Source organism: Octopus sinensis, linkage group LG2, assembly GCF_006345805.1.
Source record: "Octopus sinensis linkage group LG2, ASM634580v1, whole genome shotgun sequence".
NCBI classification, from domain to species: domain Eukaryota; kingdom Metazoa; phylum Mollusca; class Cephalopoda; order Octopoda; family Octopodidae; genus Octopus; species Octopus sinensis.
This window is the reverse complement of record NC_042998.1, coordinates 177,754,487-177,776,884: the sequence shown is the minus strand read 5'-3', so window position 1 is coordinate 177,776,884 and position 22,398 is coordinate 177,754,487. Positions and strand designations below refer to the sequence as shown.

Below are 22,398 nucleotides of genomic sequence, written 5' to 3'. Positions count from 1 at the left end.
TTCAACTGACAATTTTCTGTTGAATACTTCCTAAGCATAAATATCAGACAAAAGCCTTGCAGTACTTGTGTTCAGAGTTTAAATCCCACTGAGGTCAACATTGTCTTTCATCCTTCTGTGGATAAAAAAAAATAAAGTACTAATTAAATACTAGGTCAAGATAATTGACTGCCTCCTCCTCCTCCCAATTTCTAATTTTTGGCCTAGGATGGCAAATTGTTGGAATCATTAGTGTCAGAAACAGTGCTTTGTGATATTTGTTATGGCTCTTTACATTTGGTGTTCAAATCTTGCAAAAGTCAACTTTGCTTTCATCCTTTCAGGGTTGGTATAATAAAGTATCATTCAAGTATGGGGGTCAGGTGAGCTGGTATTGGAAGAGCATAGGAAAAAGGCTTAACATCTTTTCTTACTCCACTTTATATTGTATTATTATTTTGTTTCTTGACAGTCTGAGTTCAAATCCAGCTGATGTCAGACTTTACCTTTCATCCTTCTGAGGTTGATAAAATAAAGTACTATTAAAGTACTGGGGTCAATAGTATCAACTAATTCATTCTCCTCAAAATTATTGGTCTTATGCCTAAATCAGAAACCATTATTATTGCTATTTATTAAACTTCCTCAAAATTTGCAGCCTCTGCCTACATTAGAAACCATCATCATCATCATTATATTGTTACTAATCTAATGACACTGAACCAGTGGAGAAGAGTAAATCACCTTATTGAGTGCCTCACAGTATTTTGTTGTTTCTACATGTTGTTAGTTCAAATCTCCCCAAAGTTTATTCTTCTGGGTTGTTACATTACACTGGTTCTATACAGTAATATTGTTGTATGTAGATGGCAAGATCTGGCTGATCTCATTTGTGATGTCCACTGAGACAATTCGAAAAAGGTAGTCATTTACAGCTTCTATACTTCTTGTGAAATTTACACACATAATCATCATCACTACCATTGTTTTTACATTTATTTATTCCTTGCTTGTATGAGTTAGACAAAATTTCTTGAGGTAAATTTTCTGCAGCTGGATGTACTTCCTGTATTCCATTTATCTTTCAAATAGAATACTTTTCATTTCACTGGCCTACATGCATCTGCTGAACTATGAGACTTTTGTTTATTGCCAAATATAAACACTATCACTGTATTTGTTTTTTCCCAGATGATGTTCATGAGGGTATGTAGAGTAGACACTTGTTTAAGATTCTATGTAGTGGGACAAAACCTGAAACCATGTGGTTGCAAAGCAAATTTTGTACCCATACAGCCATGCTTGCACCTATTGACATACCTGTTGGCTGACACCTATAGGTTTGTACATTATAGATCACCATCAACATCATTTAATGTTCATGTTCCATAGCATGGGTTAAGACTTATATACTATTCAACACCATATCTACTAGTGAACAATTGAGAATAATTCTATTGGTTTTACCTCTGCCTTACATATTTGTGACCTTGTACTAATTTACAAAAAAAAAAAATAATGATAATCCAAGTGTGACTGATTTTCTTGAAATATATATTTTCATTTAAAAAGTTTGGTCAGGCTTGGCTTGCTTTATTTACTGTAGGTATTTTAAACTTGGTGCTGTATAGAGAATAAAGAAAAGAATCTAATTGTATATATGAATGTTTATTTCATTGAAAGTGTGTGTATGTGTATACACACACACATCATTATTATCATCATCATTTCCTGTTTTCCATAATGCTGGCATGGGTTGGATGGTAGGAGCTGGCAAGTCAGAAATCTGCACCAAACTTTACTATTTGCTTTGGCATGGTTTCTATGGTTAGATGCCCTTCCTAATGCTACCCACGTTACAGTGTACTGAGTGCTTTTTACAGGGCACCAATATCATCATCATCATCGTCGTTTAGCGTCCGTTTTCCATGCTAGCATGGGTTGGACGGTTCTACTGGGGTCTGTGAAGCCAGAAGGCTTCATCAGGCCCAGTCAAATCTGGCAGTGTTTCTACGGCTGGATGCCTTCCTAACGCCAACCACTCCGTGAGTGTAGTGGGTGCTTTTTACATGCCACCCGCACAGGTGCCAGACAGAGCTGGCAAACGGCCACGAACGGATGGTGCTTTTTATGTGCCACCGGCACAAGGGCCAGGCGAGGCTGGCAATGGACACGAAACGGGGCGGTGCTGGCAACGGTCGCGAAACGGAAGGTTCTCTTACATGCCACCGGCACTGGTAACACATCTGCAATTTCCATTGATCGATTTCCATTCTGATCCTCACTTGCCTCAACGGGTCTTCACAAGTAGAGTTTCGACATGCCACCGGCACTGGTAACACATCTGCAATTTCCATTGATCGATTTCCATTCTGATCCTCACTTGCCTCAACAGGTCTTCACAAGTAGAGTTTTGTGTCCCAAGAAGGGAAGGTATGCATACGTAGGCTGTCTCCATCCCAAGTAGAAGGCCATGGGTTATGGACTCACTTGTCCTGCCGGGTCTTCTCGCGCACAGCACACTTCCAGAGGACTCGGTCTCTAGTCATTTCCTCAGTGAGACCTAAAGTTCGAAGGTCGTGCTTCACCACCTCGTCCCAGGTTTTCCTGGGTCTGCCTCTTCCACAGGTTCCCTCAACCGCTAGGGTGTGGCACTTTTTCACACAACTATCTTCATCCATTCTCGTCACATGACCATACCCAGCGCAATCGTCTCTCTTGCACACCACAACTGATGCTTCTTAGGTCCAGCTTTTCTCTCAAGGTACTTACACTCTGTCGATTATGAACACTGACATTACACATCCATCGGAGCATACTGGCTTCATTTCTTGCGAGCTTACGCATATCCTCAGCAGTCATGGCCCATGTTTCACTGCCATGTAGCATGGCTGTTCGTACACACGCATCATACAGTCTGCCTTTCACTCTGTGCGAGAGGCCTTTTGTCACCAGCAGAGGTAAGAGCTCTCTGAACTTTGCCCAAGCTATTCTTACTCTAGCAGTTACACTTTCAGCACACCCGCCCCCGCTACTGACTTGGTCACCTAGGTAACGGAAACTATCAACTATTTCTAGTTTTTCTCCCTGGAAAGTGACGGAAGTTGGTCTCAGAGCATTTTCAGTGTTTATTGTTCCTGAGCATCTGCCACATACAAAAACCATCTTCCTAGTTAGCCTTCCTTTGACATTGCTGCACCTCTTATGTGTCCATAGCTTACACTTGGTGCATCTTATAGAGTTTCTACCTACACCTTTTCTACAGATCGAGCAGGGCCATCTACCTGAAGGCGTTTGTGATTTGTCTACCTTCCTACTGATTACGACTTTGGTTTTAGCTAGATTGACTCTGAGGCCCTCCGATTCTAATCCTTGTTTCCACACCTGAAACTTTTCCTCCAGTTCTGATAGCGACTCAGCAATTAGAGCAAGGTCATCAGCATAGAGGAGCTCCCAAGGGCATCCTGTCTTGAATTCCTCCGTTATTGCCTGGGCATCCTAAGGCCACCAAATTATTTGCAAAACAATTGAGTGGGGAGAGAAGATGGTGATTATGTGAGGAGGTGGGGCACACTCAACTTAGAGGAAAGTGAAGTGGAACCAAGGATTGTGTGTGTGTGTATATATATATATATATATATATATATATACAAAGTGGGCTAAAAGTCATGGAAATGTATGAACTTTTAACAAATCTTTTAAATTATTTTTTTTATTATTTAGATGTTATTTTTCCAACTTAGCTTACAACTATTTCATATATAATACTGGGGTATTGTAAATTGAAAACAAAAAAAAAATTAAGAAATACGTTCATGACTTTTAGCCCAACCTGTGTAGTATTTCGATAACTTTACTTCCATTATTGGAACAGGCTATGATTAACTGAATAGCATCACCTGATGAAGTCTTTCAAGTTATATTTTGGGACACTTTATCTTGCTCAAGTAAGGAGTTGATGTTGGTGAAAATGTATCCAGGTGTAAATGGTCTGACTGGTATTTCTTGGAGGCTGTTACAATGATATGTGGTGTGAGCTTGATTTTTATCTGGTCTTGTCTTGGGGACCTAATCTTTAGTAATTTGTTAACTTGATACCAGCATTGTTTGGTCAATGTTAAAGGAATATTTTCCATGTTGTACAAATTATATAGCAATCATATTGGTGTTGGAGAGACTAGAGTCAGAACCTTTTGAGGCAATCTCAGTAATCAAAGCCTGTCATGCCATTTTGTTTTCTTTTATATCTTTGAATCATAGATTGGTGTTCTGTCTGGCTACTTATTCTGTTGATGTTTGTTGTGGGTTCTACACAGCATTCTAGGGGATTCTGTCAATTACTTGCTGGGTTTTGTTTACCAGGAAACAATCTACTGCAATATCTTTCCAGTATTGGATAACTCTTTCAGCAGTTTCTTGTTAATTTTGTTAAAGGCTTTACTGAAGTCAAGATATATGAGATTAGTGTTGGAGCCCTCTTCTAAAGCATTTAAAATGTCTTTGTGTGGTGAAGAAACTGTTAAACAGTTTCTGCCATCAAGAAAACTATGCTGGTTGGGATTTAGGAGATAGTTACTCTGTAGGTTGGAAGTTATTTTTGATCTCACTACTCTCTTGACTACTGTTAATATAAGAGGTGAGTGAGATCAGACAGTACTTCACTGCAAGCAATTTATTTCCGTTTTTGAAACACTAGGATGACAAACTAGGACATTCCCCAAGAAATGTATACTACAATTTTTTAAATACATTTTTAGTTGAATGTTTGTGTCTTTTTTTTTTCTGTCTTAAATAATATTTGTATTGGCAGATGTATTTAGATACGATCTGATGAAATTTTTTTTCACATAGCTTGAGTTTTATCACATCATACATTCACACTTCCACACATCTTTATTCTTTCTCACCAACTCTTCATGATGCAAGCTTGCAGATGTCTACATGCATTTAAGCACATGTTATCATGTGTTATATCCATGTTATCATGTGTTATATTCCTAACTCATCAGAGGTAATTCAGTATGTGACCAAATACCCTGGGTATACACTTTCACATCCTTCACTCATTCAAGGCACATCAGTATGGAGAAAGAACACTGTCTGGGTGCTTTTTATCCCTACCACAGCAACATCTCCACTCATACTGTTCTCTTCACCTCTTTGATTTTGCACAAAATGCTTCAGTCATTTCTCCTCATAACTGCATCCTATGGAATTCTCTTTTTGGCTATGCTTTTTATTTTTTTCACTTTCTTTTTTCACTTTAGCTGTTCAAGACTTACTAGTCTTGGAGGGACTGGAAAATCTATAGGCATCCACCTTCCTTGATTGACATTAAAAAAATTAAAAAATGCAGGTGTGGCTGTGTGGTAAGAAGATTGCTTCCTAACGTCATGGTTTTCAGTTCAGTCCCACGGCATGGCAGCTTAGGCAAGTGTCTTGTATTATAGCCTCAGGCCAACCAAAACCTTGTGAATTGATTTGATAGACTGTAACTGAAAGAAGCCTGTATATGTATATATATATATATATATATATATATATATATATATATATATGAGACCTCTGGAGATATGCTGTGACTGCGAAGAACTGCTGTGCTTACCATGGATTGTAGGGCAACCTGCTGTGCTTGAGGAGACCTATTGAGTCAAGTACATCAACATCAAAAAATGAAATGGAAATTGTAGTTGTGATACCTGTGCCAGTAGCACATAAAAAGCACCATCCGAATGTGGCTGATGCCAGCGCCACCTTAACTGGCTTCCATGCCAGTGGCACTTAAAAAGCACCAACCGATCATGGCTGTTACCAGCCTCCCTTGGCACCTGTGCTGGTGGCATATAAATGCACCCCCATGTCACACAAATGGCACCCGTGCTGGTGGCACATAAAAGCACCCATTACGCTCTTGGAGTGGTTGGCATTAGGAAGAGTATCCAACTGTAGGAAACCATGCCAAATCAGACTGGAGTCTGGTGCAGCCTTCAAGTGGGCCAACCCAGTCAAACTGCCCCACTCATGCCAGCATGGACAATGGACGTTAAATGATGATGATGATAATGATCATTGCTATTATGCAAAAGTGTTGTAAGTCCAAAACATTGCTTTTTCAGAAAAGGAAAAAATAGTTTCATCATTCCATAGCAAATCCATTGTACTACAGTTCGACAATTTTTGATATCTTGGCATCTGAAGCAGCTGGAGATATGATAGTTTAACCAAAAGAACCAGCTATTGCAAGCAAAAATAAATATTTAAAAAATGCATTTGGCCAAATTAGGACATACAACAGTGTAACATAATAGCAACGATGTGTGTGTGTGTGTTTGTCTCACTGCTTGACAACCAGTGTTGGTGTGTTTTACTGACAATAATTACTAGGCTTTAAAAAAGTCCTGGTGTCAGTTTGTTTGACTAAAACCTTCAAGACAATGCCCCAGCATGGCCACAGTCAAATTACTGAAACAAAATAAAAGATAAACAGACTGACTGCATTCACATGCACACACATGCACATACACACATACATGTTTATCAGAACATATTTCAGTTAAAATATTCTAGATATTTTACAAACTCAAATTTGTGACACACACATATAGAGCGCAACAAGACTCATTCCTTGTCTACTTGATTTTTATTTGAATCAATGTATGTGGTTCATGATTTTTTAAACTTTATTTTATCATTTTTATATCTGCGATCTCTTTTTAAAAGTTAAGTTTCATAGCAACAACATATTACTAATGTTCCACTAAAAACAGTTTCTACTAAAGTTTGCAAAATAAAATGGCTGGCTGTTGTATCTAAGTGAAGGTAGAGGAAAGAATTATTAAACAAGCCATTTATCTCAGTAAAGTTTATTTGGTTTGAAGTTGTTTTAGTGAAACCATATCAATAGTTACTTTGGTATTCACCTGACCTTTTCTTGATTTTTGGAAATATTTCACCCCACCAACAAGAATTTACTATGGAATCATAAAGAAAGTAAATATTTGTGCTATGTTTTAAAGTGTGTATAATTTGATACATTCGTTTTTTTGTTTTTTTCCTGAAAATTTGGGTGTGTCCTGTTTAGATGAGCTACATGGGGGTTTAATTTCATAGTTTTTATAATATTTTCATCATCCATGCTCCAAGAGCATTTAGAATATTTTTGGAATGGTCATATTTCCAATAATTTCTTTGTCTAAGCAGATAAGCAGTTGACATTTTAGAAATACATTGTTATTATCAGAATAAATGTTTGTTATTTGTATAACAAGTATCAAGTTGTTAGAAGACTTGACTAAATATTCTGTGGTTTTTAGTTTACATTTTTGTCTTCAAATTCAGCTGGAGTCAATTCCAGCTTTTATCAAAAAATGGTTCATTTTTCTAATTTGTTTACAACTTGACATGACAGATGACTTTTTTAAAGATATATATCATGAATTATTAAAATGTTTAAATAGTATGAATATTAGGTAAGTGTGCTTAAATATATTTAATATTTCTGAACCCACCACTTACCCTTTCATCTTCTCTTTTTGTCTCGCTGCCACCTTCTCTTGTCTCACGTACTGTATACACTAAATACTCTACACTCAGTTTTTTTCTCTTAAGACAGTAATCTTCTGAAACACCTCTATAGCCTACATTTTCCCAATATTCATTAGCCTATGGAAGATCAAATTAAACACCAACTACATTAACCTCACCAACCTAGGAAGAGCTTCAAAAGAATATGGTCACTAACTCCCTCTCTTCTTTGCACTATGTCATTTTAAAAGATTCTACTATAACAAGGCTTTCTTTTCTTTCATTTATTTCTATGCTTTTATCTGTCTGCTAAAAACAAGTTAAACTTTACAGAATAACAAACAAAAAACATCTTGTCACTGAGAAAGAAATCATTTATAGCTTCTGAATGTCCATTCTTTGTCAGTTGTTTGAGTGTTTCTGTAGTAAATACTCTAAATGTGTGACTTATCATTGCAACTGACTTGTTTACACACACAGGCTTATCTTGAAATAACCTAGCCCATCAACAAATAGAAAGATGAAAGTATTAGTATAAAAATTATTCAAGTAAAGGTGGTTGTAGCATAGCTAAACCTATAAAAATTCTCCGATGTTATTCTTACTTTCTCTTAAATATTACAGAATGAGTTCAAATGATGTTAGAGATATATTTGTCATACATAAGTGTTGCTAGGTCATGCATTTAATGTTTTAATTGTTTTGTCATGTAGTGTCCCATTGAAAATAATAATCTAGGCAATATATGATGATAGGTGATATGTAGTTTGGATGTTTGTGTATGTGTATGGTCTTTCATTCAGTCTAGGAGAGCAGTATCTCTAAATAAGAACTGACTCTATGATGACTCACCCAACTCATACAAGCATGGAAAGCAGATGTAAAATGAGGAAAATGGTAGTAATGATTATATTTTCAAATGTGTTTGCATGCATGTGTGAGCGCACACACACACACACACACTAGCATTGCACTTGTTACAAATGATAGAGTATATTTCTACCTTTTTTTCAGTACATTTTAAGGCTTTAGTCCTTGCTCCATTTTCTTATTTCTTTTTATCTTTTTGCAGTTATTCTTTATCTCTCTGCTCACACTCTGCCATTATTCTCACTAACTTCATAATTTCTATTCCTTTTATATATATATATATATATATATATATATATATATATATATTTGTAGGTGCAGGCATGGTTGGGTGGTGGCTTCTCAACTACATGGTTCCAAGTTCAGTCCCACTGTCTTGTACCTTGGGAAGGTGTCTTCTACTATAACCTCAGGACAACCAAAGCCTTTTGATTATTGTCATCTGGCTAAGGCATGTTATTGTCTAAAACTGGGATGATGATGTTATTTTGTTTGTGGTCATAGAACAAGAATCAAAATAAAATATAATTTGTAATTTCAGCTTAAAAAAACACCATTTATCCTCTACAACACACACACACACCCCCCCCCACACATATGTATAGGCACAGGCATAGCTGTGTAATGAAGCTTGCTTCCCAACGATAGAGCTTTGCATTCAGTCCCACAACATGGCAATTTGTGCAAATGTTTTCTGCTATAGCCCCCTGCCAACCAAAGTCTTCTGAGTAGAATTGGTAGATGGAAACTGAAAGAAGCCTGTTGTGTGTGTGTATATGTAATTGCTTAGAAGCAATGTATGTTACCAGAATTTTCAGTTCGAGTTAGAACAAACTACCCCATAGTATCGGTGTGAATGGAGTTAGGATTGGCGAGCATGTACAGAACATAGTCATATTATGTGTAAAATGAAGTGAAACTGAGTAATGATATTTTTTAATGCATTTAATGCATACATTTCAGATAATTGCATGGTAGATAAAAAACGGAATTTCACTTCCTCTGCAAAATCTTCTACAGTTAAGACATATTAAAATATTTTGATATATGGAAGATTTTGCATAAGAGATGATATTCCTTTTTATCTGTTGTGCAATTATCTGAAATGTATATATCAAAGGCATTAAAAATTGTCATTACTTGGTCTGTCATCATTTGTGTGTATATACATATACATATATATATATATATATATATATATATATATATATATATATATATATATATACACATATATATATACACATATATGTAATATATACATATGTATGCGTGTTTTTGTGTATATATATACACACACACACACACAGACATACTATATATATGCATGCACCACAGCAGTTAGCACAGCATCTCACCCACAAAACACTGGTGCATGATGGGTCGAAACTGTCATGGTGAATAATAAGAGTCTTGTGAATTCCATTTCCTTTCTCTCATATTTTTATTTACATGTGTGTGTGTGTGTGTGTGTGTGTGTGTGTGTGTGTGTGTGTACAATGTACTACATATATGTGTGTTTTTCTGTGAACTTTGTCTTAGCATTCAGTGGTGATTGCAAACAAGCAGTACTGTTATTACAAGCAGAGTACTTCATTTCCAATCTTTCTTGAACAAATGTCTTGGCATAGGGAAATATTGCCTTACTTGGAAACAGTTAGGGGTTGGTGACAGGAGTTATTGTCATGAAGCACCCCTGTCACTGCTACCGTCAATATTGTCTACAACATTTTACCTTGTTTATGTTTTTATTTTTTAAATTTACTTTTGACCTGATTGGTATTTACTTTGAGGCAGTTTATATGAAATCCCTTTTTCAGTTTTATTTATCTCATTCCACTTGCTCTTTTTACTTACCTCAATTCCTGCAGCTATCAGCCACCAGCTGTTCCTTAAATATACTGTTATTCATTCTCACTATTATATCCAAGTCTATTAACTGTATCTCTCTCCTGTTGTAATGAATATCATGTTTTATATTGGTAGCTAGTATGTTTTCTTTTACAAATAAAACACCTAATATTTAATACATCTCATCTGTGCAGTGTTTGTTTGTTGAGTTCTCTCACCACACATGATATTTGAGATCTTTCTTTCATTAGTGTTTCAAAACAATACATTTAATTGAAAGTAAATTATTGTAAGATTATCTACATGTATCATTTAACTATATCACACAACTTATGAGACATTTGAAAATTCAGTATCTTTTCAACAGAATTAAGATTGTTCTAGAATTTCTTTATTGTGAAATGGAAAGTAATATATGGTCAAAAAGTGCTCAATGAATCCTAAAATAAATAAAAGCTTATGTGTATATGAATAATATGTTATTATTTAAAGGAATAGGAATGGCTCTGCACAAAGCTAACTTTCAGCAAATTTATTGCAGTAAACAATTGGCTTGAATCAGATTACAAAAGACAAACAGTCATTCTGGAGTCATTTGTCACAAAACTAGAAAACCTGGCAGTGCTGCCCCCACATACATTTGGTCGTTGATGGAATCATTTGTTGCGCCTGAACAAAATGGGTTTCATGCACAGTATTATGGGTATTTGATAAAAATAAATAATCAATGATGATTGAAAACACTCCTACACATTCTACGTGGATTAGAATTTTTTCGTTAGTTATTTAGTCCTGAGTTCAGCAATGCTTAAGCAGACATGATAAGAAGTCTTCCAGCTGTGACCATTTTATAAGACTATATCTAATGAGTCCATTTTTTAAAGCTGTGTGGATATGATTTGAAGAAGGTTCTACCTGGTCATATAATCATGTTGAAACTTTCTTATAGGGTTTGTTAGTTGACAGGTTTAAAACGTAGCTGACTGTGTGCAGGAAAACTTCTCTGAAATTTATTTGCATTGATAAAAGTGAGTTTGGTTTATGTAGTTTAATAGATCGATAAAAGTATTCGAGTTCATCTGTTAAAACATGAAATGTTATTGACTGGAATTATCACACTGTGACTTACCTCATTGTTCATTATATTTTATTTATCTAGAAATATGAGGGAAAAGCAGTTTTGATATCTATTTCTCAGTAAAAAGATTATTTTACTATACTGAAATTTTTATCCTGTGCTGGAATTTTATCTGGAATTAATTTTATCATACAATTGAAACTTTTAAAACTAAGAAACAGAAGAATTGTGGAGAAAGTAACATGTTGTTGATTGTGATATAGATCTGCTTTGTTCTCAACTTACCTGTGCTTAATATGAGGTAGGGAAATGTATGTACTTAACTATATTTGTGTCATTTCTACTAAGACATTAAATAATTTCATTTGTATTTGCTTTGAAATCTTATTCCTACAACCTTCTAAAACAAATTTCTTTTCTTTTTTGTGTCTTATCTGTAAATCATGATGTTTAGAAGTAAATAGTGGAATGTTCTGAAGGAAATAATATTGAAAACATTGCTGTATGATCATTTACTTAATTAGCACAGTTTGCATGTATAAAAATCATGAAATTTGCAAGGAAATATTGTTTTACTGTGTGTTTCTCTGCAAATTTTTTATGTGTATCATTTTGATATCCATGCCTTATTGTAAATGAATACCATCAAACTCAGAGTTGTCTTTTTGTGGGTGATATTATTATAATTTCAGTAGGTTGGCAGAATCATTAAAACATCCAATAAGCTGCATTGTGATATTTGTATTGCACTTTATATTTGAGTTTGAATCCTGCAGGGATCAACTTTACCATTCGTCCTTTCAGGGTTGATAAAATAAAGTTCTGAAGTTGATTTAACCAACTAAGTGCCCCCATGCCAATGTTTAAAATAATTGTAATTTATATGAACTCTTAGTGTTGTCATCTTGGTTGTTATAGTTACAATATTTCAGCCATTGTACATTTTGGCCTTATTCAAGCTTTTAAGGTATTGAGAGCATCAGAGAGTACAACTCTGAAAGATTGTGTCTAAAACAACTAAGAGGTGGACAATAGTGCAAATATATAAGTTTATAATAATTTTTCTAAGAAATTCAAGCAAGTGTTTGTGTATGTGTGAGTGAAATCATCATTTTATATCTGCTTTTCATTTCTACTCTAGGCACAAGGCCTAAAATTTTGGGGGACGGGGGCCAGTCAATCAGATCGACCCCAGTATGTAACTGGTACTTAATTTATCAACCCTGAAAGGATTAAATGCAAAGTTGACCTTGGCAGAATTTGGACTCAGAACGTAAAGACAGACGAAATACTGCTAAGCATTTCGCCTGGTGCGCTAACATTTCTGCCAACTCACTGCCTTATATGTCTGCTTTTCTATGCTGGTATGGGTTGAACAGTCTGTCATGGGCCAAGTCAGTTTTTATTTGGAGTTACTGACCTTCTAGACAGATCAAATACCATGCCTCATATATTTAAAACCTTCGTGTTAATTTTTTATGTGTCTTTTTATTATATTTCACCCTCTCAATATATATATGATATGCCTGTTGTCTGCAGCAGATAGAAATGAAATCTGACTTTTCTCACTTTCCTACTTTCCTTCAAAAATAACATATATTGATTAATGTCCCTGTCGGAAATCAATTCAATTAACCCTTCTGAATTGGTGATTTCCGTTACGATCCATTGACTTACAGTAAATACTAAAGCTTAGAAATCACGTCATTGGTTGTAAATATATATTGAAAACAATACCCTGGACTTTGCTAAACATAGTTGTTGGCTTAATTGAGCTGCTAAAGAAGCAATTATAATCAGCATCATTAGCAACAGTTTTATTATTGGTATTTTCCCATACTAACAGAGAGGTCACACATGGTTTTTCCAAACTTATTTTCTGCATTCCTTTTGATTTCATTGAAATTATTGCATGTATGCATCTGTAACTGACCTACATTTGCATTATTTACTTATCATTGTCGATTATCTAATTTACACTGTCTTTTTTATTAGCAAGCAATACTTAGAGGCTTTTAACATCCCAATGTCTACACATCTACCAAATCTACTTTGGTCCTTCATTACTAAGTCCTCTTATTTTGCTTTCTTTCAGTATCAGTTTTATCCTATAGATTTAAAAATCTTTTGGTCCATACATCATACACTTCATCTTACTTATCGGGGAAAATCCTTACCACTCTTTGTACATAATTAGCCTAAATACAATTCTATAATTTCTTCTAACACTGATTTACCTTACCTATACTGGTAGCAAGTATTCATGTTGCTCAATGTCATATTCACTCTTCAAGGACTACCATCATTTCCTTCTTATACACTGATTGCATTGTTTCTGCAGTATTAAATGTCTGTATGTTATTGTTTAAAATATTGAATAAAGAAAAGATACCTTATTGTTGCTCAGTAAATCTGATCGTGTATCAACTTTGTTTCATGTTTTTCTCTTATACCTTACCTCCCTCTGATAGAGTATGTAAATTTGTATAACTGAAAAAACAACTTGTTACAATTTTTACAAAGGCATATTCATTCTTTTACTTTACAAAGGCATAGAATAATTATATTTCCACTATAAGATATTTCCCTAAGGTCATAGATTGTTGTCACTCTGACCTTTATATTGTCTATTTTGATTTTAGTCTTTGACATTTTGTCTGTTATACAGTAGTTTCCTCTTTTAATTCCATCATCCTTACTTTATATAATGTAGTCTACATTAGTATTAACATCATTATTTATTTTTCTCCACTATGTATAGTTCCATTTTTGTGTCTGAGTATTTTCTTTCAGTGCTACAAAGCATGGAAGATTTGATGAATGATAAAAACTGCACAAGATAAAGCAAATTCGTCAAGAGTTTGTTGTAAAAATCTCTCCTACTGTACTCTAAACATTTTATTGTATATTTAAATTAACAGTACTATCAATCATTGTGAACTGGAGGTAATTCATGACTTCACACACTTTGGTTCCACTATCATGGACAATCTCTCCTTAGTGTCTGAGATTAACAGATGGATCAGAAGAGTCACCCCAACACTCACCTGGATGACCAAGAGAGTCTTAGAGAATAGCAAATTGACAACACAGACTAAGGTTGTTAACAGAGCTGGCTTCCTCCGTACACTGCTTAACAGCTGTAAAAGTCAAAACTCCACTCCAGAGTAGTGTTGCAATACCTTCCACATCTTGAGATGCGTCCTGGACATCAAGGGGATTGATTGGGTTCCTAACAATGAAGTCCTAACCTATGCTCAGATATGCAGCCTCTTCATACTACTCTAACAATGATGCCTATGTTGTCTGGGTTATGTTCACTACTCCCATGCCAGTCAGGATAATGAAAGACCTGTTGCTTGTGGAACTGACCTCTTATAGTCGGAGATAAATATAAGTAACTATGTTCAATTAATGAAACTACAAAGTAAAAGAAAACCAATTTTATTTCAAATTTAATGGTAAATTATATTAACTAGTTTTATCAAAACTTATTATTTTTACAACTATCAAAATGATAAAATTAACTAGACAAATAATATAGCTAATAAAAAAATTTTTTTTACTTTAGAAATCATCATCATCATCGTTTAACGTCCGCTTTCCATGCTTAGCATGGGTTGGACGATTTTGACTGAGGGCTGGCGAACCAGATGGCTGCACCAGGCTCCAATCTTGATTTGGCAGAGTTTCTACAGCTGGATGCCCTTCCTAATGCCAACCACTCCGAGAGTATAGTGGGTGCTTTTTACATTCCACCGGCACGGGGGCTAGTCAGGCGGTACTGGCAACGACCTCGCTCGAATTTTTTTACACATGCCACTAGCACAGGTGCCAGTAAGGCGACGTTGGTAACGATCATGCTCGAATGGTGCCCTTTTATGTTCCACTGGCACAGAAGCCGGTTAGCCGCTCAGTCAATGGTCGCGCTCGTATGGTGCTCTTTGCAACCTGCTAGTACGGACGCCTGTCATCGAATTTGATTTTTATTTTGATTGATTTCACTTGCCTCAACAGGTCTTCGCAAGCAGAGTTTTTGTGTCCAAAGAAGGAAAAGGTACGCATAAGTGGGCTGGTTACGCCCCTGGCATAGGCCATGAGATTATGGTTTCATTTGGCTTGCCGGGTCTTCTCACACATGGCATATTTCCAAAGGTCTCGGTCACTAGTCATTTCCTTGGTGAGGCCTAAAGTTCGAAGGTCGTGCTTCACCACTTCATCCTAGGTCATCCTGGGTTTACCTCTTCCACAGGTTCCCTCAACTGCTAGGGTATGGCACTTTTTCACTCAGCTGTCCTCATCCATTCTTGCTACATGACCATACCAGTGCAGTCGTCTCTCTTGCACACCACATCTGATGCTTCTTAGGTTCAACATTTCTCTCAAGAAAAAATAGGAAAAATATGTTCATTGTTTAATTCCTCAATGTTTATTGATGTTAAGTATGAAAATCATCAAAAACTTTGTAAAGAAAGAGTATTTACTTGTCGCAAGAATATTATGGTAATGTAAAACAATTACTTAGAAGGCATTTTGAAATGATTAGTATTCTAAACAAACACTAGTAATATACCTCACTAATTTACTGTTGACATTAAGCAAAAATTAGCAGTCATAATTATTTAGTGGTGTTGCATCAAGTCAATGTTAAGCTTATTGTTTTTTTAATAGAGACAGAGAGCCACTGAGCATGTTAAGAGGTGGGAGGGCATTGCTCTCATTAGAAGTTGGGACTAGGTGGAAGTTTAGAAAGAGGTGTGAAGAATCTGAGTCTTCCTGCTGAAGAAAAGTGCACCCACCAAAAAAATGGCACCAAGACAACCTTGGTAGATATTGCCTGCAACTGCTGCAGTTTGGGCTTCTGTATGTTCCTCTACAGACACTGTAAAAGCTACTACATTACTTGAACCAAAACTTACCAGATGCAAATCCCCGGATTTGTGAGATGAATGCTACAAATAACTGAATATCAATTATGCAGAAATTACCTGTATCTGAAAGTGCATTTGTAAAGTGTTTTTAAAATTTGAAACATGGCAGAGTGGTCCTGGAGGTTAATTTTCCAAGACTAAAGTATTTTCAAGAAAAAAAAAAAGAAAAAAAAAACAGTTGGGGGAAGTAGTTGATGTTGATGTGGCCTGTGCTGACAATGGGTGTTCAAAAACTCATTTGATACTTAAGTAAACACTGAAACTATAATTATACTTAATATAATACTTTTCTTAATAGCATGTGCAGCTGTGGGCTTGAACTATGGATTACTTGTATGACCCTTGGAAATAATAGGGAGTTTCTGGCATCTTTAGTGCAGGATTTAGAGTTAAGGGTAACATTGTAACTAGAATTAGGGTTAAGAAGATAATAATTGCTGTCTCTGCTATCGATAAATGGATTTTCTCTCTATATGGAGGACAGATTACATGGGTATAAGAAAAAAACTGCTGACATATATAGAAGAAAGATAACGTCATTGGTATGGAACATGTTGAGTGAAAAAGGGATGATAGTGCTAAGGCCAAGGAACACCTGACAAGTAGTAGTTAGTTATGGTCATATTGAGTATGTAATATTGCAGACATATACAACAAATGCTAGGATGGAGAATTCATTAAAACAATCTTCATTAATATACTGCTCTAAATTTTTTTTCCAAAAAAAAAAAAAAAAAAAAGAAAATTTATATAGACTGCAAGATATTCTAAATAGCATATCAACAAGGAATGGTGCCAAAATGATGAATGTAACTATTGAAAGAAATACAGACCATTGCATTCCAAAAATTAGTTGGTCACAAGTTCTGATACTTTCAATATTTTGTATTATTGTATAACCCTACCTCTATAGATGAGGCATGTGATCATATAATTTCATTACATTCTTCTAATGACTAAAAGCAGCATATAATGAGTTAGAGAGAGGCCTTTCAGGCAAACATGTTATTTTCAGATTGTTTCAATTTCTCAAAATGAAAGTATGATGACAGTTGTATAGCATAATTGAGGTTTTATGCATAACAAAAGGTCATAGTTTAGAGTTAGAAATAGGGTTGCCATGACAAACTTAGTGATAAAATCATGATATACCATATGACACTGATTAAGTTTCTGTCTGTGTGTTTTTCACACACTTGTATATATACATATATGTATATAAATTGATGCAGACATTATTTCAAGTCAAGGTACAGTCATAGCTGTAGTTAAGAAGTTTGTTTCTTAACCATATCCTTTTGGGTATAGTCCCATTGAATGGCACCTTGGGCATGTGTCTTTTACTATAGCCCTGGGCCCACCAAAGTCTTGTGAGTGGATTTGATAGACAGAATCTGAAGCTTGTCATGAATATGTGTGTTTGTGTTTGTATCCTGTTGTTTTGGCCGTGTGTGATTGTTGCAAATGAATGTCATTCATTTCTAATATTCTCTGAGAATATGTCTGACTATGGGAAAATGTTACCTTGCTTAGAAAAAGGTAAGGGTTGACAGTTGCAAGAGTATCTGTCTAGAAAATCTGCTCTAAACTCTGTGTAACCAATGCATGTGTGGAAAAGTGGATGTTAAAATGATAGCTGTGAGTAAAGTCATTCTTTGGCTGCTTACACTTTACACCATAATAGATCTATCTGATGTAGCCTATATATAATTTGATACTGTCTTTAGTCTAATGCTAGACTTTGTGATCTGCTTCAAAAGGAGTGAAGTTTTAATTAATCAACTTAAAGGCAAACAACGTTTGTAAAATTGCTTTGTGACACTAATAACTGGAGAGTTATGTTTATGATTGAGAGTGTGAGTCAACTGTAGAGAGCAGAACCCTTAATTTGGGGTATTAGTGTTCATGCCCTCATTTCAAATCCTATTATTCTATGGTCCAGAAATGCCAGTCAGTATGCCCTAAGTGTGTGTGTGTGTGTGTGAAGCTTGTAATCTTTTAAGTGATCAAATTTATTCAGGCAAAAAAGAAATTACGAAAAAATAAATTCTACTGAAATTATTTCACTTTGTTTTAAAATTCAAATATTTTGAATGTGAAATATAATTATGAGACTATGGATGACTAAATTACAAGAGGTATATAGTCCATTGTTTGTATTATAGTGCATTGTTGTACCATTCAAAACTTTTTATTCTTTACAAACAATACGCAATGCTTCAAGCGAACTACAATACCCTCCTATAATTTAGCATGTTATTTTCATACTTTTGAGTTAGATGGTTTAGAAGTTTGTATAACCTTAATCAGGACAGCATTGGCAGCTGTTACATATTTGTGGCCTTATCCCATTACATAGTTCAGTCTACACAGCAGTAAAACTATCAATACATTTATCTATTAACCAATAAAGAAGTTACTATTTTGTGTCAGCCCAAGTCAGAAAATCAAATAGTTAACATCAGTATTTCAGTTTAACAAAACCCTTTCATTCAAATATAGAAAAATTTTTTTAAATTGTTGTAATCGAAATTGATTTAATGATGAAATTGTAAAAAGAAGAATTTAGTTTAAAATTAGTTGTTTTTGTTGTTGCTGTTGTTTTTGTTGTTGCTGTTGTTTAAACCTATTCGTCTCTACATAAGTAGATAGATATATGATGTAGAGTTATATAATCATGGTCTGATTCCCCTGTCTGCGATATATAGAACCTCAGTGTCTACTCAGGTATTGGTGTTACAAGTAGCCAGTGGGTCTATTAGAAAAATAATAGGGAGAGAAGCAATATTAATACTAAAAGTGGCTGTGTTTTGAAGGATGCCTGCCATTGAGGAAGGTGAAATCATGTGATCTGGCAGTTCCAACAGCTGCAGTGGTCAGTTATTGCTTGACAGTGTTAAAAACATGAATGCTTTTATGCACCACAAGTCCATATGAAAGGTCTTATTGTGGTAAGTAATGCCATATTCTGTGTTCTAACACAACAGCCACTTTTAGTGGAAGATAAATATTACCTTTTGGTATTAATACTGCTTCTGTCACTAGTAATTATAATTACTTATTCTTTCCAAATTTTATACCAGAATTGCTGAGTTTCCATAAATTTTCTATTTTGTTGTGATGTTTCTCTCCACACTTTCTTAAATTTTTAAAACTACTTCTGTTAAAAACAAATAAGCAAACAAAAATAAAACTTGACAGTGAGTGAGTGAGTGAGATAGATAGATAGATAGATAGATAGAGAGAGAGAGAGAGTTTGTGTGTATGTGTATGCACATGTGAGAGAGAGAGAGAAGAAACTTTAAATGGTTTTTACAATTAGTAACATTACATAGCAGGCTATGAGAATGGGTTTAGTCAACTTTGTTAACAGTGGGGTTGATTTTATCTTTACCATCTCTATTCTTCAAAACTCTTCTCAAAATGTTCAGAGTAACAGTATCTTGATTTACAAGGTAGGTGAGGTAATGGTTTGTATGGAAATAAATCATTGTAGAGAATGTTTATTCTCACTAATTTCCATCCCCACCCTCAAAAGTGAAAATGTGTTATGATGTATACTGTGTTATCAACAGGTATTTATGCTGGAACAGATGCTGCTGTTGTTTTTTCATTTTATTAGTATTTCCATATGTTTCACAGCTTTGCAACTGCAAACAAATTTATGAGACCTTTGAGTAAAGATGATTTTCTGACAACAACAATATGATAACCTGAGAATGATAACAGAAGAATCAAACGTAGAGTAATCTTAATTTACTGAAGACTCAGTGCTGTATCTGTGTCAGTTTAGACTGAAATGCTTTTCACTAAACCACATGCTGAACATGTTTTAATTATGATCAGATCAGCAAGAGTGCTTTGGTGACTACAGACAGGTTTTCCTAAGAAACAAATTCAAACAAAGAAGATAGTCCTGTATTTTTAAAAAATGTGGCATTTGGCATTTGTTTTTCCCAGAGATCAACTAGATGTTACCTATTCCTGTTCTTGAATGCATCAAGGTGTACTTGAACTGTTCAATGCTGATCTAGTACAAATTGGATAAGCTAAAGAATGTTTTAAGGTGTGTTAAAATAGGAAACTATGGTTTTATAAATTGGTTTCATAAGTGAGCAGTCAATGACATTTAACTACAGAAGTTAGGAATTTTGTTGGTTGGGGTTTTTTTCTTGCTACCAGCTGATTTTTTAAAAATGAATTTTGATTTTACTAGTCAGAGAAGGGAAAGCAGTACTTATAACCCTTGCGGACACAACCAGATTGATGCAGTTGATGTTCAATTATAACATTTGCAAGTTACATCCTACATGATAAATGAGGGGAGAGAGGTAATACCAGAAGGTTGAAGTTCTAGAGTTTTATGTCACATCAGAGAGTGAAACATTAAAGGGATGATGAGTGGAGGAGAGATGACTGTTGGGTTGGCCCTGTTGCCCTCTTAACTACTATTATGAAAGATGTTATTTATGAAATGCGTATCTCCATTGTTCATAGCATTTGACAACTGGTACCTGAGAATAATATTCTGTTTGCATATGTGCAGTAGATCAATGAGGCAATTACCATGTTATGTTTATATTAAGCTACTATTGTTTGTACTCAAGTCGATATTCAGCAGAAATCTTCGACTATGCTATCATTAATTTAGCTGTAATCTTTTGTTGGTGGCACTTGGGTTGTGGGTAACAAAAGAGATGACTGTCTATCATCTCCAGCCTGAACCTGTGACTTTTGTTAACGGAATGTTTAGTGGGTGTATGTTCAACTGTAGAAGCTGTCTAAGCCAACCGAGTCAAAATTGTAAATTCACTAGCTCTGATTAGAGTGAGAATAAATACCATAATGCATTAAAAAAAAAAAGGGCTTATCAAAATGTTCTTCTTTCAGTACCATCTCACTCTTGCTTTGTTTCATTGTCTTTTCTTTCATCTCTTTTTTTTTTGTTTTATAACTCTCTTCTCTTGCAGTCACATTTTCTCTTTTGAAGCTATCTCTATCTGCTATAATAGATATGTATAATCACATTCTAACTATTTTACAGTTAGTTGTTTAAAACTGTTTCATCAATTGTTGAAACAGTTTTTGTATTAGTCAGGTGATAGCCATTACATTTTACAAGAAAGAGCAATATAATATTGAACAATGCTATAATATTTGCACAAAACAAAGAATCATTATCATTCTTATCATAAAAGTGTCTTTTTCAAAATAGTATGTTGGTGGCTATTGTAGAGCATCAGATGAATTCATTACACTATTTGGTCTACAGCTATAATTGACTTAACCTTTCATCATTATGAGGTTAATAAAGTAAGAACCAGTAATGTATTTAGTCATTTCAATTGATTATACACCTCGGGGCTAAAAATTTACTTTGTAGCTAACCAAAACAAGTAATTATTGTTTTGTTTGAGTGTTTGCATCATAGCTGTGCAACCAAATCAAAATCTTGAATTTAAAGATGTTTGACTGAAAAGTTTATCCCTACATAATTTGTTAAACAAGCTTTGAACAGGAGTAAAATCAAAAATGTTGAAATCAAAATTTACTAGCAGCTTATTGTGGGAACAGCAGTGCTTCTACCAAATCCTCTTTCGTAAAAGCCTGAAAATCTGATTTGGTTTTTTTTCTGTGCATTTAACAATCAAATTAACTTCTGTTAAAATTGAAATTTTGTCATTTATATAACTAAGCTTGAGTCAAAATCGGTATGTTTTAGTTTGTTTTAAATTTGATAACCTAATAAGAAAAATAATTGGTGTAACCGCACACATGTGTGCACATTCAATTACCTACACAATTCATACGAAAAAAAAAAAATTATATACAACTTCCTAGAGGTTACATTCAAATTGAGTTCTAAAGTAAACCCTGATTGTAACCTGGAATCGTGCAATTAGTATATTTGAACCAAACCCTAATGGCTAGTCAGCTTTCTTTCTTTCAATGAAATACAATAAAGAATAGCAGTTTAATATTAGCTTATTCTTTGAAAAACTTTTTAAAATTGGCGACATTGATTTCCTCTAAAGCATATTTTCTTTTGTTCTTGTGAACTTGTTGACTTCATGCCAAACTTTTTAAAAATTGAACAGTGCTGAATGCTCACCAGCTGTAACTAGATTATAATAATGTTGTATTTATGAATGGTGAAATAATAAC

General features: G+C 34.7%; 1 protein-coding gene across 15 annotated transcripts in view; it reads left to right on the top strand.

The window, feature by feature from the left end:
• The window catches only part of LOC115232477 (disco-interacting protein 2 homolog A), a 262,193-nt gene that overhangs the window by 55,243 nt on the left and 184,552 nt on the right, over nucleotides 1-22,398 (top strand). The gene's annotated exons all lie outside the window — the stretch shown is intronic.